Here is a 17,960-nt window from a genome sequence, read left to right as displayed (position 1 = left end):
AAAATGTCCCAGTTCTCCCATGGCCTGCACCCCCCCCCCCCCTTTTGGCCTTAGGAAACTGTTGTGCATGAAAAACTCAGTAGTGTTGCAGTTCTTGACCCAAAACAGTGCGCCTGGCACCTTCTACCATATTCCGTTCAAAGGCAAATAAATATTTTGTCTTGCCCATTCACCCTCTGAGTGGCACAGAAACACAATCCATGTCTCTATTGTCTCAAGGCTTAGAAGGCTTAGAAATATTTTTTTAACCTGTCTCCTCCCCTTCATCAACACTGAAGTAACATCAATAAGGGATCATAGCTTTGTAGGTGGGTGGAAATCCCCATCGATTGAGGATTCGGGGTCACCATTATGTATATAGTTGTGTAGAAATTATGATGAATAATAATAAACTACATGTATCAATCTGACTCCATTATTATGTGAATAAAACATTTGGGGGGTCAAGATGAGGTGGGGGATTATTTAAGATAGTCTTTGAAGATAAAATAACAAATAACAAATAGAAAAATAACAAATAATTAAGGAGCAACAATAAAATAACAGTAGCGAGGCTATATACAGCGGCTACCAGGACAGAGTAAATGTGCGGGAGCACCGGTTAGTCGAGGTAATATATACATGTAGGTAGAGGTAAAGTGACCATGAATGGATAATAAACAGAGGGTAGCAGCAGCGTAAAAATGTGTTGGGGGGGACAATGTAAATAGTCCGGGTAGCCATTTGATTAGCTGTTCAGGATTCTTATGGCTTGGGGGTAAAAGCTGTTAAGAAGCCTTTTGGACCTAGACTTGGCGCTCCGGTACCGCTTGTCGTGCGGTAGCAGAGAGAACAGTCTATGACTAGGGTGGCTGAAGTCGGATAATTTTTTGGGCCTTAGTGATGTACTTGGCCGTACGCGCTACCCTGTGTAGTGCCTTGCGGTCGGAGGCCGAGCAGTTGTCATATAAGGCCGTGATGCAACCAGTCAGGATGCTCTCGATGGTGCAGCTGTAAAACGTTTTGAGGATCTGAGGACCCACGCCAAATCTTTTCAGTCTCCTGAGGGGGAATAGGCGTTGTCATGCCCTCTTCAGGACTGTCTTGATGGCAGCAGTATGTGTGCAAAGTTTTAGACTGATTCAATGAACCATTGCATTTCTGTTCAAAATGTTGTATCACGACTGCCCAAATGTGCATAATTGGTTTATTAATACGTTTTCAAGTTCATAACTGTGCACTCTCCTCAAACAATAGCATGGTATTATTTCACTGTAATAGCTACTGTAAACTGGACAATGCAGTTAGACTAATAAGAATTACGTTTTCTGCCCATATCAGATATATTTATGTCCTGCAAAATTTTCTTGTTACTTACAATGTCATGCTAATCACATTAGCCTATGTTAACTCAACCGTCCCGAGGGGGGACACCAATCCCGTAAAGGTTTTAATGATGGTGTTGGACTCATGCTTGGCCGTGCAGTCATGAGTGAACATGGAGTAAAGGAGGGGACTGAGCACGCACCCATGAGGGGTCCCTGTGTTGAGGATCAGCGTGGCAGATGTGTTGTTACCTACCCTTACCATCTGGGGGAGGCCATCAGGAAGTCCAGGATCCAGTTGCAGAGGGAGGTGTTTAGTCCCAGGGTCCTTAGCTTAGTGATGAGCTTTGAGGGCACTATGGTGTTGAACGCTGAGCTGTAGTCAATGAATAGCATTCTCACGTAGGTGTTCCTTTTGTCCAGGTGGGAAAGGGAAGTGTGGAGTACAATAGAGATTGCATCATCTATGGATCTGTTGAGGCGGTATGCAAATTGGAGTGGGTCTAGGGTTTCTGGGATAATGGTGTTGATGTGACCCATGATCAGCCTTTCAAAGCACTTCATGGCTACAGACGAGAGTGCTAAGGGTCGGTTGTCATTTAGGCAGATTACCTTGGTGTTCTTGGGCACAGTGACTATGGTGGTCTGCTTAAAACATGTTGGTATTACAGACTCTGTCAGGGACATGTTGAAAATGTCAGTGAAGACACTTGCCAGTTTGTCAGGAGAGCGTGATCACACAGTCATCCGGAACAGCTGATGCTCTCATGCATGCTTCAGTGTTGCTTTCCTTGAAGCGAGCATAGAAGTGATTTTGCTCGTCTGGTAGGCTCGTGTTACTGGCCAGCTCGCGGCTGTGCTTCCCAATGTAGTCTGTAATAGTTTTAGACTGATTCTGCCACATCCGACGAGCATCAGAGCCGGTGTAGTATGATTAAATCTTAGTACTGTATTGGCGCTTTGCCGGTTCTGAAGGCATAGCGGGATTTCTTATAAGCATCCAGGTTAGAGTCCCGCTCCTTGAATGCGGCAGCTCTACCCTATAGCTCAGTGTGATGTTGCCTATAATCCATGGCTTCTGGTTGGGATATGTACGTACGGTCACTGTCGGGACAACGTCATCGATGCACTTATTGATGAAGCCAGTGACTAATGTGGTGTACTCCTCAGTGCCATCGGAATAATCCTGGAATATATTCCAGTCTGTGCTAGCAAAACAGTCCTGTAGCTTAGCATCTGCGTCATCTGACCACTTCCTTATTGAGCGAGTCACTGGTATTCCTGCTTTAGTTTTGCTTGTAAGCAGGATTCAGGAGGATAGAGTTATGGTCAGATTTGCCAAATGGAGGGCGAGGGGGAGCAAACGGATTAGGTAAAATGGATTTAAGTTTCCCTGCATTAAAGTCCCTGGCCACTTGGAGCGCCTCCTCTGGATGAGCCTTTTCTTGTTTGCTTATGGCCTTATACAGCTCGTTGAGTACCGTCTTAGTGCCAGCATTGGTTTGTGGTGGTAAATAGATAGCTACAAAAAATATAGATGAAAACTCTCTCGGTAAATAGGGTTATCTACAGCTTATCATGAGATACTCTACCTCAGGTGAGCAAAATCTCAAGACTACCTTAATATTAGATTTCATGTACCAGCTGTTATTTACAAATAGACACAGACCGCCACCCCTTGTCTTACCGAAGGCAGCTGTTCTCTCTTGCCGTTTGTCACGTCCTGACCTGAGAGAGACGGTTTATTTCTCTATTTTGTTAGGTCAGGGTGTGGGGTGGGCATTCTATGTTTTGTATTTATTTGTGTTGGGCCGAGTATGGTTCCTAATCAGAGGCAGCTGTCTATCGTTGTCTCTGATTAGGAATCATACTTAGGCAGCCTTTTCCCACCTGTGTTTGTGGGTAGTTATTTTTTGTTTTGTATTTCGTTACCTGACGGAACTGTTTGGCTTTTCATTTTGTTTCTTTGTTATAGTGTTTAATTTGTTTAATAAATAATAATGAACACTTACCACGCTGCTCTTTGGTCCCCTCTCTAGGACAGCCGTAACACCGATGGACTGAAAACCCAGCCAGCTGTATGTTATCCATATCGTCACTCAGCCACGACTCTTGGAAACATTAGATATTACAGTTTATCACGTCCCGTTGAAATGATAGTCTTGATCGGAGCTCATCCATTTTGTTATCCAATGATTGCACGTTGGCTAATAGGACTGATGGTAGAGGGGGATTACTCACTCGCCGTCGGATCCTTACAAGGCACCCCAAACTGCGTCCCCGATATCGTCGTCTCTTCTTCATGCGAATGACGGGGATGTTGGCCTAGGTGGGTGTCTGAAGTAAATCCTTCACGTCCAACTCGTTAAAGAATAAATCTTCATCCAGTTCAAAGTGAGTAATCGCTGTCCTGATATCCAAAAGCTCTTTTCGGTCAAAAGAGACGGTGGCAGAAACATTATGTACAAAATAAGTTACAAATAATGTGGAAAAACACACACACAATAGGTTAGGAGCCCATAAAACAGCAGCCATCTTGTCTGGCGCCATCCACATCCCCAGCTCAGGGATGTCAAGTTGGTACCTAAGCATGTGCTATGTGTATAGTGTAATTAACAACTATCAATAGACCTACTAAATTATAGGCATATAGTCAATCAAGGAAAGACTCTGTAAAACAAGGAATGCATTTATTCAATTCAACTAATAGAATGTAAGTGTCACGACTTCCGCCGAAGTCGGCTCCTCTCCTTGTTCAGGCGGCGTTCGGCGGTCGACGTCACCAGTCTTCTAGCCTTCGCCGCTCCACTGTTCATTGCTCCATTTGTTTTGTCTTGTTTCCCTGCACACCTGGTTTACATTCCATAATCACACTACATATATATTCCCTCTGTTCCCCCCATGTCTTTGTGTGGAATTGTTTTTGTTACATGTTTCGTGTTACGCGCCAGGCTGGGTTTTCCCCGGGTACTGTGTTGTACCCGAGTGTGTTTATTGTTTAACTTATGCATTATTGTGACTGTTGTCGCGCTTTGCACTTTTGCCATTTGGCTGGCGGTTTTGACGTTGCGTCCGTCTGTGGTTACTTCTGCCAATTAAAGTGTGCGCCTGATCACAACTCTCCGCTCTCCTGCACCTGACTTCTTACCAGTAGCGCACACCTGACAGTATGTCACTAAATGATTGACACTCAAACAATTCCAGTGTACATGAAATACATGATACATTACAGAATACACAGAGTAAATGACTATCAACTAAGACTTAACGTGGTTACACATGTCTTCAGTTCAGAATAATCTCTGAGAGAAAAAAACGGTATCTGACAACTGAGATCTTGCTTGGAAGCAAGATCTCAAAGTATGAGCAAATTCACTACCCTTTAAACCAAATTCAAGCGGGAACGCACCCCGAACCTGAATTAACATCTCTTTGCACTTTTCTAGTGAGAACATAATGCTGGAATAACACACCCAGATTCTAATCTAATCAACTTCATTTGAATGTGGAATGTGCCTGATAACCAGTCAACCCAGCATACAATTTAAATCCATTCACTTTAATAATACATCAACCAGAAAACATACAATGCAATAAGATATACAGTATACAAATGTGCAGCTCTTTATAAGCTCTTGAAACAAACCAAACATGATTTAATTGAATTCACACAGTAACATGAATTTAGTTAATTGAAGTTTTCATTAGTTGTCACACCACTCCTGGCGTCAGTGACCCCAGGACTTCTGTGGGAACGTCTCATCCTGGAGATTGCCACGGCGAAGGTATGACTCTCACCTGGGAGATCCAGACAATGCCAAATTGACTCAACACACATGCTGCAGCTGCACATAGATCAACACCGGCCAAGTCATTGAGACAAAGCTATAACAGTTCAGTGTATGTTGTCAAATTTATCTTATTTATTACATCTTGGCTCTCGCCGGGTCTCATTTGTTGAGCCTGTCGGGGGGGGCTTTATTCAACATCCATCTCAGGGTGGCTCCATCATGGCTGCCAGAGTGGAAGCAGAACTGTGACAGTCGTCGTCAGGAGTAGACCAAGGTGCAGCGTGTTGAGTGCTCATGATAAATATTTATTATTATACTCAGAACACTATACAAAACAATAAACAAAGAAACACGAACATCACATTCTGCAGGCTTCACTGAGCAATACAAAAACAAGATCCCACAACACCAGGTGGGAAAAAAACCTACTTAAGTATGATCTCCAATTAGAGACAACGAGGACCAGCTGCCTCTAATTGGAGATCATCCCAAACAAAACCAACATAGAAATACAAAACTAGAACATGAACATAGAAGTACAACACAAAGAAAAACACCCCCTGTCACACCCTGACCTACTCTACCATAGAAAATAACATCTTACTATGGTCAGGACGTGACAAGAACGAGCGGGGCAGAATTACACAATCTCTTCTTCAACAGCTGGCTCCCACAGAGAGCGAGAGAAACTTCAAAAACACAGATTCCAAACTGCTGCTCGATAAGGCCCAACATTCCCCTTAATATCTATCCTAAGAAGAGAAGCTTGCATGGGGATACATGTTATACACCCTACCACTCCACCACTCAACTAGAGCTTGTAAGAGATACAGCAATAACTGGCAATTGATCATTTGACTGCAATAGATTCTATTGAAAACGCATTGGGGTTAGGCAAATCCAGTCAACCACAGTCACCATCCTATGTAGATCTGCTTCCAAACACGAGGTGCAGAAAAGTAATAGGGTGCATCCCAAATGGGTCAAAAGTACTACACTACATCGGGAATAAGGGTCTATTTGGGATGCATAGGTTTAAATCTCCTCTGTGTTTGTGATTCAACGTGAGGGCAACCTTGTATTACTCAGAGGTTAACATGAATAATTGATGCAGGCTGGTTCAGTGCGTCAGATGATGATCATTACTACAGAAGACGAGATAAAAAAAATTGGAAGAAGAGGAATGGGTCCAACTTTACAAATGTTGCTGCTACTTCTTCACAGACCAAAGCATCGAAAGACCCATTTACTCGGTTACACACAGTTGGACCGGCAGCCATGTAACTGCCAGATGCAAATTAAATCCAGGGTTTGGGAGCCTTTAAAAGACGACGGTTGCCATAGAGACGAGAGGGTAGAGAATGGTTGGGTGGTTGAACGGGTGTCGGGGGAGACATCACCAGTGTTTGCCTGGTTATTGTTCCAATACGTTCCCTTCCTCCCTCCTAACTCCCTGCTGGAAAATATCCAGGCCCCGTATAAACTCAGGTTGTACAACTGATGTACAACACATTTGACACCACAATTGGGATACAACAGATATTTTTGTGATACAACAGAGAGTTTGTCTGCACGAAAGTTATTACACAACTATTGTGCGGTCTGTGTCTCGACAATCATTGTGTAAACATTTTTGTGCAGACATACTCTGTATCAAAACAGTTGTGTCAATTGTGTTGTACATCAGTTGTGCAAACTGTGTGTGTACGGAGCCAGCAAGCAAGCAACACGGTAACAGACGACCCTCATGAATCTGCTGAATTATTTTAAACTTGTAGTGTTTTTACGTCTTGAACACCATCTTCGTCATACATTCTTTGGTTATCGAGGTCCTCTGCCTCATTTTCCTACTAACCATATTTAATTATGCTATTTCTAACTCACGAGACAAGAGGCCCAATATTATGGCTCCTGGTGGGCTTTGCAGTCATGTCGTTAATCGAAATTTGTTTAGAAGTAATGGGAACAGCCAACACACAAAAATGGTATCTTCTATAATTCACATTTCTAAATTGTGTGTTCCTGAGGTGGGTAGGCACAGCTGTTCCAGAGTTAGATTTAGTTAGATTGTCATCACTGTCCTACAAATTAATTTCTTTCCCACAAAAATACAGAAATAGAAAAAGTACTAGATGCTCATTGTGGCGGTGATAGAGCAATCAAAATATCTCAACCACATCAAGTTAGTTATCATTTCCTTAAAGGGCAATCTGGGATTGGTGTATTTTTTTACTTTTAAATAAGTTATAAAGAGGTGATCCCAGATTGCCCGTTTAAGTAGCTCAATTCCAAAAAAGAGAGCCAAATAAATTAATACTATTTTGTTCAAGACAGAATTAGACAGATGCTAATATCTGCAGGCAATCCTTTTATTTCCTATGTAATTCCAAATGTCGTGCATTTAACAAGAGATTCAGTAATTAAAGCCCCTGCTTATGTCCCAAATGGCACCCTATTCCCTACATAGTGCACTACTTTTGACCAGAGCCCTATGGTATTCATAGGGAATAGGGTGCCATTTGGGACATATTCTCTGAAAACCTGTATCATCCTGCCCCCAGTCCCCACACACAAAGCAGCTTTAAACAACAGACAGACATTCATAAACATTTTGTTAATTTGATCTGATTAGGACACAGAGACATTTGGGTGGCCTACATTTCTCCAGCCAGTTTGCAGAAAAGAAAAGTATGTGGATGTTTCTGTCTCATTAAGGGGATTAGATACACTCACCTGGCCTCGTACAAAAGCTCAATTTATTCCCGCTTATTGGATTGGAGTCTACATTGCTACTGTTTTATTCAATTGTGCGCCGCAGTTTGTATTTATTATGGAGACTATAGGCAAGTCAATGTGTACCAGAAACAATGCCATGCGGAGCAGCAAGTATCCTGGACAAGGCTTAGATCTGCTAAAAAAATATCCTAGCATTACCATTTCAATGTGTGACACTCTGTCTCTCAAAGAATGGAGAGAAACAAGGATGAAATACCAAGCGGTAGCATTGTTTGGGATCCACCTAACCTGTTAAGGTGGATCGCGTTGGACTAGTTAAAAAAAAAATCTTTGCCCAGTTCGAGGTGAAAAATCGCTGTTCTGATGTCCAGAAGTTATTTCGGTCATAAGAGACGGTAGAAGCAACATTAGGTACAAAATAAGTTAAAAAATAAGTTACAAACAATGCGAAAAAACTAACAAAATAGAATAGTTGGTTAGGAGCCCGTAAAATGGCAGCCATTCTTTTCTTCTATCTCACGTGCAATGATGTCCGAGGGGAAAAAAACAGTGTTCGTTGTTTGCAGTAACTTCGTGGTCGTAATATCGCAAGCGGACATGACTGCTTGCAAAAAAGAGAAAAAGAGGAGAAATACACTACAGGGTCTCGGCAGCAGTATGAAGTAGAGCTCAAAGGCTGCCTCAAGCAGAGAGCCCGGCAAGTAGCTCTACACACAGACTTCGCTCCAAGGCCTATTGAAGTTCTAGGCGTGGGGAGGAGGGAGGGAGGAGGGGGAAAGAGAGGAAGGTGTAACTATCTCTGAGTCACCCATCTTAAAGTGAGCTAAGATGAAAACTTCAAGTAAAAAAAAATGCGGCAAAGAAAGGGATTCACCGACGTATTTTTCAAATGCAAATCTTCCAAGCCTCGGCAACCACATCATTAAATACAAATATAGACACAGGGACGGAAGATGGCTGGTTGTTTTGGGTATTTGGTATTTGAAGGTGTCTGCCTTAAGACAGCAGCACCAGGTGGTGGGTACCATTGATGTAATCAAAACACGGTGGGTCGTTTGAGGAATGAAATCCAGAGATTTGAGAAGAACAAGAAGGATGACGGTGTAGATGGTGATGGTTGTGATGAAAATCACCTATAGGCAGGAGGTGATCATTGTTCATTACAGAAGATGTGGACGTGCCAAGGCAAATGTGTTACTATAAGCTGTTTGCATCTGTTTATGTTATGAAAATGTGTGTGTTCGTGTGTCACACAACAAGAAATCTCCACATTTTGCAGTCCCCCCAGAGTGGGTGTTGTATCCCACAATAGAATAGAGACACTTGTTGCTGCAGGCGGCCAAATCTGATTTAACCAAAGACGCGTCTGTGACCTAAATGCTCATGCACCAACTTGAGATGTGTATGATTCATACAGTTCATTTCTATGGGACAAAAAATATGTTTCCCCAATGACTACATGCTGTCTCACATTGTATGGAGGGACAAGGGATGCATGCATTGAAAATGAAGTGAGTATTCATAATGTGGAGACTGCATATATTGTGCTCCCAGAAATGCGGCATCTCATTTGCAAAATATGCTGTCGGCTAGTTGCACAATTATTACCAGTGCTGCTGTATGACTTGACCATCAGTCAAGAGGGAAACAAACACATTGTATGTTTGTATAGTGCATTCGGAAAGTATTCAGACCCCTTGACTTTTTCCACATTTTGTTTCATTACAATCTTATTCTAAAATATATATTTTTTTATCCTCAATCTACACACAATTCCCCATAATGACAAAGCAAAAACAGGTTTTTATATTTTTTTGCAAATGTATTAAAAATAAAAAACAGAAATACCTTATTTACATAACTATTCAGACCCTTTGCTATAAGACTCGAAATTCAGCTCAGGTGCATCCTGTTTCCATTCATCATCCTTGAGATGTTTCTACAACTTGGAGTCCACCAATGGTAAATTCAATTCATTGGACATGATTTGGAAAGACACACACCTGTCTATATAAGGTGTGCATTTCAGAGCAAAAACCAAGCCATGAGGTCAAAGTAATTGTCCAGGATTGTGTCGAAGCACAGATCTGGGAAAGGGTACCAACAAATTTCTGCAGCACTGAAGGTCCACAATAATACAGTGGCCTCCATCATTCTTAATTGGAAGACTTTTGGAACCACCAATACTATTTCTAGAGCTGGCTTCCCAGCCAAACTGAGCAATCGGGGTAGAAGGACCTTGGTCCGGGAGGTGACCAAGAACCCAACGGTCCTCCAGAGTTCCTCTGTGGAGATGGGAGAACCTTCCAGACGGACAACCATCTCTGCAGCACTCCACCAATCAGGCATTTATGGTAGAGTGGCCAGACGGAAGCCGCTCCTCAGTAAAAGGCATATATATTTTTTTTTAGCATATGACAGCTCGCTTGGAGTTTGCTGAAAACACGTAAAGGACTCAGACCATGAGAAACAAGATTCTCTGGTCTGATGAAACCAAGCGTCACATCTGGAGGAAACCTGGCACCATCCCTACAGTGAAGCATGGTGGTGGCAGCATCATGCTGTTGGTATGTTTTTCAACGTCAGGAACTGGAGGACTAGTCAGGCTTGAGGGAAAGACGAATGGAGCAAAGTACAGAGAGATCCTTGATGAAAACCTGTTCCAGAGCGCTCAGGACCTCAGACTGGGGAAAAGGATCAACATCCAACAAGACAACGACCGTAAGCGCACAGCCAAGACAACAAGGAGTGGCTTCAGGACAAATCTCTGAAAGTCCTTGAGTGGCCCAGCCAGATCCCAGACTTGAACCTGATCGAACATCTCTGGAGAGACGTGAAAATAGCTGTGCAGCGATGCTCTCCATCCAACCTGACAGAGCTTGAGAGGATCTGCAGAGAAGAATGGGAGTAACTCCCCAAATACAGGTGTGCCAACCTTGTAGCGTCATACCCAAGACTCAAGATTGTAATCGCATGTAAATGCGATATTTCGTTGTTTTTTTAAATCAATTTTCAAAAATGTCTAAAAACCTGTTTTTGCTTTTTCATTATGCGGTATTGTGTGTAGATTGATGAGGGGGGAAAACAACAATTTAATATATTTTAGAATAAGGCTGTAACGTAACAAAATGTGGAAAAAGTCAAGGTGTCTGAATACTTTCCGAATGCACTGTATATCCAAAGTGCGTCCCAAATGACACTATATAGTGCACTATTTTTGACCAGGGCCCATAGGGAATATCGTGTCATCTGGGACACATCTCAAGTCTCCATCTTTAGTGTATGTAATTACTGGACTGGTTCAGTCAATGAGAATCCTCTGCTCATTCCTCGTACCCCCTCTCCTCTCATTCCATCCACCCCCTCCTGTTCTCCATCTCATCTAGGGAACCTTTAACCAAACAAATCATCAACTTACAGTACTTGAATTATTTAAATTTGACTCAGGCAGATAGCGTTGCAATTAGCAGTTTGCTGTTCGACTCCCTGCTCTCGACTCAGCCAGTATACAAACAAATGACCATCCTTGCCCCTTCACCAGCCAAGCTGTCCCAGGTAGAGCAGCAGAGTGTCAGAAGGGGCGGCATCCTCTTCAGCTAGAGCAGCTCTGACAAAAACACTGGGGGCAAAATTTAGGTGCTCTGGGAAGCAAGGGGAGTTTTGTCTGTTCAGAGCCACGGCAAAGTGTTTAATTAATTTCCCAGCCAGTGCGTGAAGCAATTAACCTACATCAAACTGGAGAGTGTGGGAGCTGCTGTCAAAGGCTGCATCCCAATTCTTCACCCTTCTCCTCAAGTGCGTACCTACTTGAATGGATTTAGCAATTGTGGAAAGTTACTCCTGCCAATGCTTACACCAATCCTACGCTTTCACATCCATGATATGGAATGTGCAAGTGCATATTTCTGGAGAAGGGTGGAGAATGGGGACGTAGCCCCTCTGGGGTGGAGAATGGGGAGGTAGCCCTTGTAGGGTGGAGAATGGGGACGTAGTCCCTGTAGGGTGGAGAATGGGGACGTAGCCCCTGTAGGGTGGATAATGGGGACGTAGCCCCTGTAGGGTGGATAATGGGGATGTAGCCCCTGTAGGGTGGAGAATGGGGATGTAGCCTCTGTAGGGTGGATAATGGGGATGTAGCCCCTGTAGGGTGGAGAATGGGGATGTAGCCTCTGTGTACTCTGTGAAGAGAGCTATAACGGGTGCTCTAATAGTGAGTTAGAGCTGTTGCCAGCTTGGACAGAGCATTGAGTGCAACGTTGGTCTCCTTGGGCAGCTTTGTTGTGTGGACAGTAGAAGTGTTGCTGTAAAGAACATAACAGTGTTCATCTAGAAGTGAACACTGTAACAAGCATGTTACATGTAACAGGAGAATAATATATATATATTTTTTTTTTACTCCTATTTCTCCACAATTTCGGGATATCTAAATTGGTAGTTAGTCTTGTCCCATCGCTGCTACTCCCGTACGGACTTGGGAGAGTCGAAGGTAGAGAGCCATGCGTCCCCCGAAACACGACCCTGCCAAGCGGCACTGCTTCTTGACACACTGCTTGCTTCACCATCTGCTTCACCAGCCGCACCAATGTGTTAGAGGAAATACTGTACAACCGGCGACCGTGTCAGCGTGCATGCGCCAGGCCCGCCACAGGAGTCGCTAGAGCGCGATGGGCCAAACCTCCCCCTAACCCAATTGTGCCAATTGTGCGCCACCTCTTGCGTCTTAGACCGCTGTGCCTCTCGGAAGGCCCCAATAGGAGTATAATCTAAAACAGTGTGATCGTGCAACCATATGTTTTATGGGTCACTGATGGGGGGCATTGAATTCAATGTATTTGCTTTTATTCTTTGTATACCTTGTCAATATTTATCTTCAAAATTGATCAAATTGAGGGGGCACGTTGAACATGATGACACCTCAGAAAGTCGTTCATGTTTTTAGATATCCGCTCAGGAATCTCTGCTCCTTCTCTGATTTGACCAGAATATGAGTTTCTAGTCCAAAGTGAGAGGCGAGGTATCAAATGCATTTATAATAGATCATAGACAGTCCTGCTGAGCCCTGTATGGTGGAGTAGTTTCAGCTCATCAAGCTGTCTCCCACTGGGAAAAACTGTTTGAATCAACGTTGTTCCATGTCACTTCAACAAAATAAAATCTATGTGATAATGTTCAATCAATGTGGAAAATTGATTGGATTTGCAAAAAGTAATCAGTGTTAGGGAATTTCGTATTTTTGTCACCCGAATTTGAACATAATCCAATGACAGATTGACATTTTTTGTTGATTTCACATTGAATTCAGGTTAGTTGACTGCTCAACCAAATGTAAATCAAAAATAGACACTGAAATGAATTCTGTGCCAAGTTGGCTAAAATCAACCGAGACTGAGTTTGAGAAATCTCTCAGAGGAGCTTTAGCCAAAACACAAAGTAGTCACAGAGGACGTTTATCAACGGAATGCTGGGATGTTCATCTAGTACTCTAACCTTCTGCACCAGAGCTCTGAATTCTGACATTTTTCAAAATTTTACTGTTAGCTGGTGCCGTCAGGGATTGAATAGGACATGAGACGTCTGGCCTTTAGAGCAGGTGCGTTAAGCGATAATACCCTGCTCATGACCGGAAGAAGCATCTCACAGCTCTTTCTCACAGGCGTTTTGGGCTGCTTAATCTGGTTCTGCTACACAGAATAAAACATTCATGAGCAGGGAGACCAGGGAGGGCCTATGAAGAAGCAACGTTCTCAAAACAAACTTGGCACCTGGCCGAAGTTTGAGAAGAGTGTGTTCCTCCTGCTGCAACGTCTTCCTTCTTGTTTGTTCTGATGGCAAAGGTCAAGGAAGAAGGAAGACCCCATGCTTGGATTGTTTGCCATTTTGTTGCATCTCTGGTGGTTTTTCTAGCTAGGGGCTTATTTTGAAGCCAGGCTGAGAATTTTTTTTTTTTTGCCTAGACAGAGGAAGGTAATCTTATCAGATGGTCTGAGGTTATTAGACAAAATGTTCCTTTAGCCTGCAAGAGGTACAGAAAGAATACAATGTTTTTATTTCAAACACAAGTACACATTTCTTTCATAATGATTTATATAAGGCTACTTAAGATTATATATATTTTGTCACTAGTTCTGGTCTCCAGTCATTCAACAAACTTAATTCCCCAACACCACTCTGTTTTCAATGCTATATTTTATGTGTGTACGTTACACAACCCATTAATAAGCGATAATCACCTGGATTAAAATAAAGAAATTACTCATGATTTCTTTATTTGAATCCAGGTGAATATCACTTATTAAAAGGGTTGTGTACCATACACATTGACGGAATAACCAGTCGAGACAGCAAAATGAAGCTCAAGCAAACGTGGCTCTGGGTGGTGTTCAGACTTCAGAAAATTGACTCTCTCTCCTCTTTTCTAACTTTCCCTCCTTTCCCGACTCATTAAATAGTCATTACTGGGACTCCTGGAAGTTTCATTCTGTACTCATCTGAGAAAACCGACCCCAGACCCTCCTGCATCTAGCCCCCAGACCCTCCTGCATCTAGCCCCCAGACCCTCCTGCATCTAGATTGACATTAGCACCATTTTTTTTATTACAGTAGCCCCCCTACTTTGCTCTCTCAGCGTGCTGAGGCAGACTACCGCTCAACTAGGACATTGATGGTGTGTTGGGTGGCTTCCTGAAATAAAAGTGTACAGAGGAGGCTAAAGAGTAAAAGGTGGGCCAACAGTACACAGCTAAACACAAACCTCTCTATGAGCTTTATCACAGGACTATATACTTTCACCTAAATGTTCAACATCTTGAATGTTTTTGCCCCACAAATTCAGGAAAAACTTGTCTATTGTAACGCTCGTCGTAAGGAGTAGACCAAGGTGCAGCGTGTCGAGTGCTCATGATGAATATTTATTTTAACTCAGAACACTAAAGACAAAATAACAAACAAACGGCCAACAGTTCTGTCAGGTACAGAAGACTAAACAGAAGACAACTACCCACAAACACAGGTGGGAAAAAAAAAAACTACTTAAGTATGATCTCCAATTAGAGACAAAGAGGACCAGCTGCCTCTAATTGGAGATCATCCCCCCCAAAAAAACATAGAAATAGAAAAACTAGAACCTGAACATAGATATAGAAAAACACAAAACACCCCCTGTCATGCCCTGACATGCCCCTACCATAGAAAATAGCATCTTACTATGGTCAGGACGTGACATCTATAATCACTGCAATGTCAACACAGCCTTTGTGGCCAGGCTTTGTGTAGCCTAAAGTAAATCCCTCAAAACACCCTCAAACTTTAGCAAAGGCCTAGCTCACCCTGTGCCAACACCAGCATGCTACCAGAGCACAACAATCAATCATCTAGGAAATGCTGCTTTATCATCCCACAATGTGCTGTCATGCAGCAAGTACTAATGTTATAATGATAGTTATGGTCCTTCCTCTTGCCACTGACTCATCTAAAGTTGACTACATCAATTAGCAAGCTGTGCTTTGAAGTGCTTAAACGTCTGTTTCACATGAAAAATGCTGGTGCGCTTGTCATACAGCAGGGGAAGGGTCTGTTAAGATCAGCGTAATTGTAGTTATCATTTTATATTAGTTGACATTAACTGTCTGCTATATTTGGAGGACGACAGTTTCTACCTTTTGCAGTCAAAAAATAGAAACTGAGCTTACTTCAGATTTCATCATGGGTCAAAAACAAAAAGCCCTTTCATGTTGGACTCAGTAACCACCTCTCTTCTTCCTGACAAACAGTTTTAACGGTCGAGGAAAGCTTTCTGTCTGGTCAGTGTTATGTAGAGAAACTCAATTCCCACTTAGACCATTAACTCTGGCTCTGAGAAACATTTCCATTCCACAGCAGCTCTGGACATCAATAACAATCAGAGAAAAACAAATTAACTCATGCCAGCGAATAGGATTCAGACCAACCAGGGGTGTCAATAGACACAATGGTAATTGGAGCCAAATTGTCAACCACTAAGTTCAAACTTGATTCATGTTGTGGCTTAGGGACGCCATTTAAAAAAAAAAAATATCGATTCATTCTTTCAATTTGAACTATGGGTAATCTGAAAATCAAACAATTCCATCATGAATACATATTAATTTCTAATAACCTCACAGACGCATGTGTTTCAAATACCCTGTTGATCTGCGGTAATCGTCTCATACCAGTTAATAAGATGGTTCAGTAGGGGCACTCACATCATTGCGCTTCATTTTAAGGCACTTCCTGCGGAGTAGACAAGGCTAAACTAATTGTAGGTGCATTTTCTCAGTCAGACATCTGATGCTAGCCTAGCAGAGGGCTTATCAGAGAGAGGTTTACATGGTGAAGAGGGAGCATCACTCATGTACTAACATGACGGGTTCCTAGTCCCTGGTCAAGACAGCTCTTCCATCAGTCCAGGTCCCAGATTACACAATTGATATATAACATCATAAAGGTGAACACTAAAGGAAATTCAAACAGTCACATGACTTGACGTGGAGATGATTTTCTTAGACTTTGGAAACACTGTGCGCTTTGATACTTAATAACATTTTCAGGATTGCACCCTTTTTTCCAATTTTCGCCTAAAATGACATTCCCAAATCTAACTGCCTGTAGCTCAAAACCTGATGGAAGGATATGCATATTCTTGATACCATTTGAAAGGAAACCCTTTGAAGTTTGTGGAAATGTGAAATTAATGTAGGAGAATATAACACATTAGATCTGGTAAAAGATAATACAAAGAAAAAACATGTGTTTTTTTGTATTCATCTTTGAAATGCAAGAGAAAGGCCATAATGTATTATTCCAGCCCAGGCGCAATTTAGATTTTGGCAGCAGTGTACGGGTATGTGCAAAGTTTTAGACTAATCCAGTGAACAATTGCATTGCAATTCTGTTCAAAATTTTGTGTCAAGACTGCCTTCTACTGAGGTTAAAGTTGAAAACATTTTCATGTAATGTATCCCTGCTTTCCACAGGGGAATGTATCATGTTCTGGAGTCCAATAAAAAATAAATCACAAATTCCAGGTAAGCAAGACACATGCAAACGTAAAAACAGCAGTGGATGGGAGTTCATACAATTCTCCAATGACCAAGTGATTCAGCAGCCACACTGCTGTTTGCTAATTACCTTTAATGCCTGTGTTGCATTCATTTTTCTCCATTATGTATTCAGCACTGCAGCTATATAGGAGCCCCAGGGCACTGTATTGTTGCATTTTCCACATCGTCCCATCTCCAGCCCCATGAGCACACCACACATAGCTGAGGAAAATGGGACAGCCAACGTTAAACACTCCTTCACATCCCATTGTTACGAATCTGACTCATATTGATGCTGCTCAAAAGGGCCACCTCTACAATTTACGACGAGATAGTCCTTTCCCTTACGAAAAAAGATTGCAGTCAGAGTGCAGTTTAACTGCAGTACATTGCAGTATAACTGCACTATACTGCAAATACTGCGTCCAAAATAACCGTTTTTTTACTACTGTAATTTTGCAGGGTAACTGCCGTTACAGTGCATTATAACTGCAGTTATTCTGCAATTACTGCGTCCGAAATACCACAGTCAACTACAGTTACTGCACTTCTACTTGTAAGGGTTGGTTTTGTGAGCTATTTTAAGGGGTAACAAAAACTTTGCATTTTCTTTTTCTTTAACCCACTAGAGTCAATTGACACACCGGTGCGTCAATCTAAGTTACATAATACAAAAATCCCCATCAAAATCCGTTAAAAAAATAATTCATTGGACGTGTCTCAATCCACCGCATCAGCCTGTGTCGCAATTCCGCATCTACGGCGGCAGAGCTAGAGCGGTATTTGTCAGATCCTTGTGGTGTTATTTGCATATTGCATCCTGATTAGCCATATGCTAATGAGGGCCTGTGGGAATGTAGGGGTTCATGAGGAAAAACTCTCATGTGGCTTGTAATGTGAAGCAACGTTAAATTAGAAATAAATGCATTCATAAAGATACACCATAAGTAATTGTTTTACTCATGTACAGACAAGTTTGATTACACAACAACCATGAGACATCCCGAAAATCGCTCTTCTCACGTTAACGTCTGTAGCATCCAAACGGTTTGACCACTCTACAATGACCA

Source organism: Salmo trutta, chromosome 3, assembly GCF_901001165.1.
Source record: "Salmo trutta chromosome 3, fSalTru1.1, whole genome shotgun sequence".
In the NCBI taxonomy this organism is placed as follows: domain Eukaryota; kingdom Metazoa; phylum Chordata; class Actinopteri; order Salmoniformes; family Salmonidae; genus Salmo; species Salmo trutta.
The sequence above is the reverse complement of the archived record's forward strand: the minus strand, read 5'-3'. Positions refer to the sequence as shown.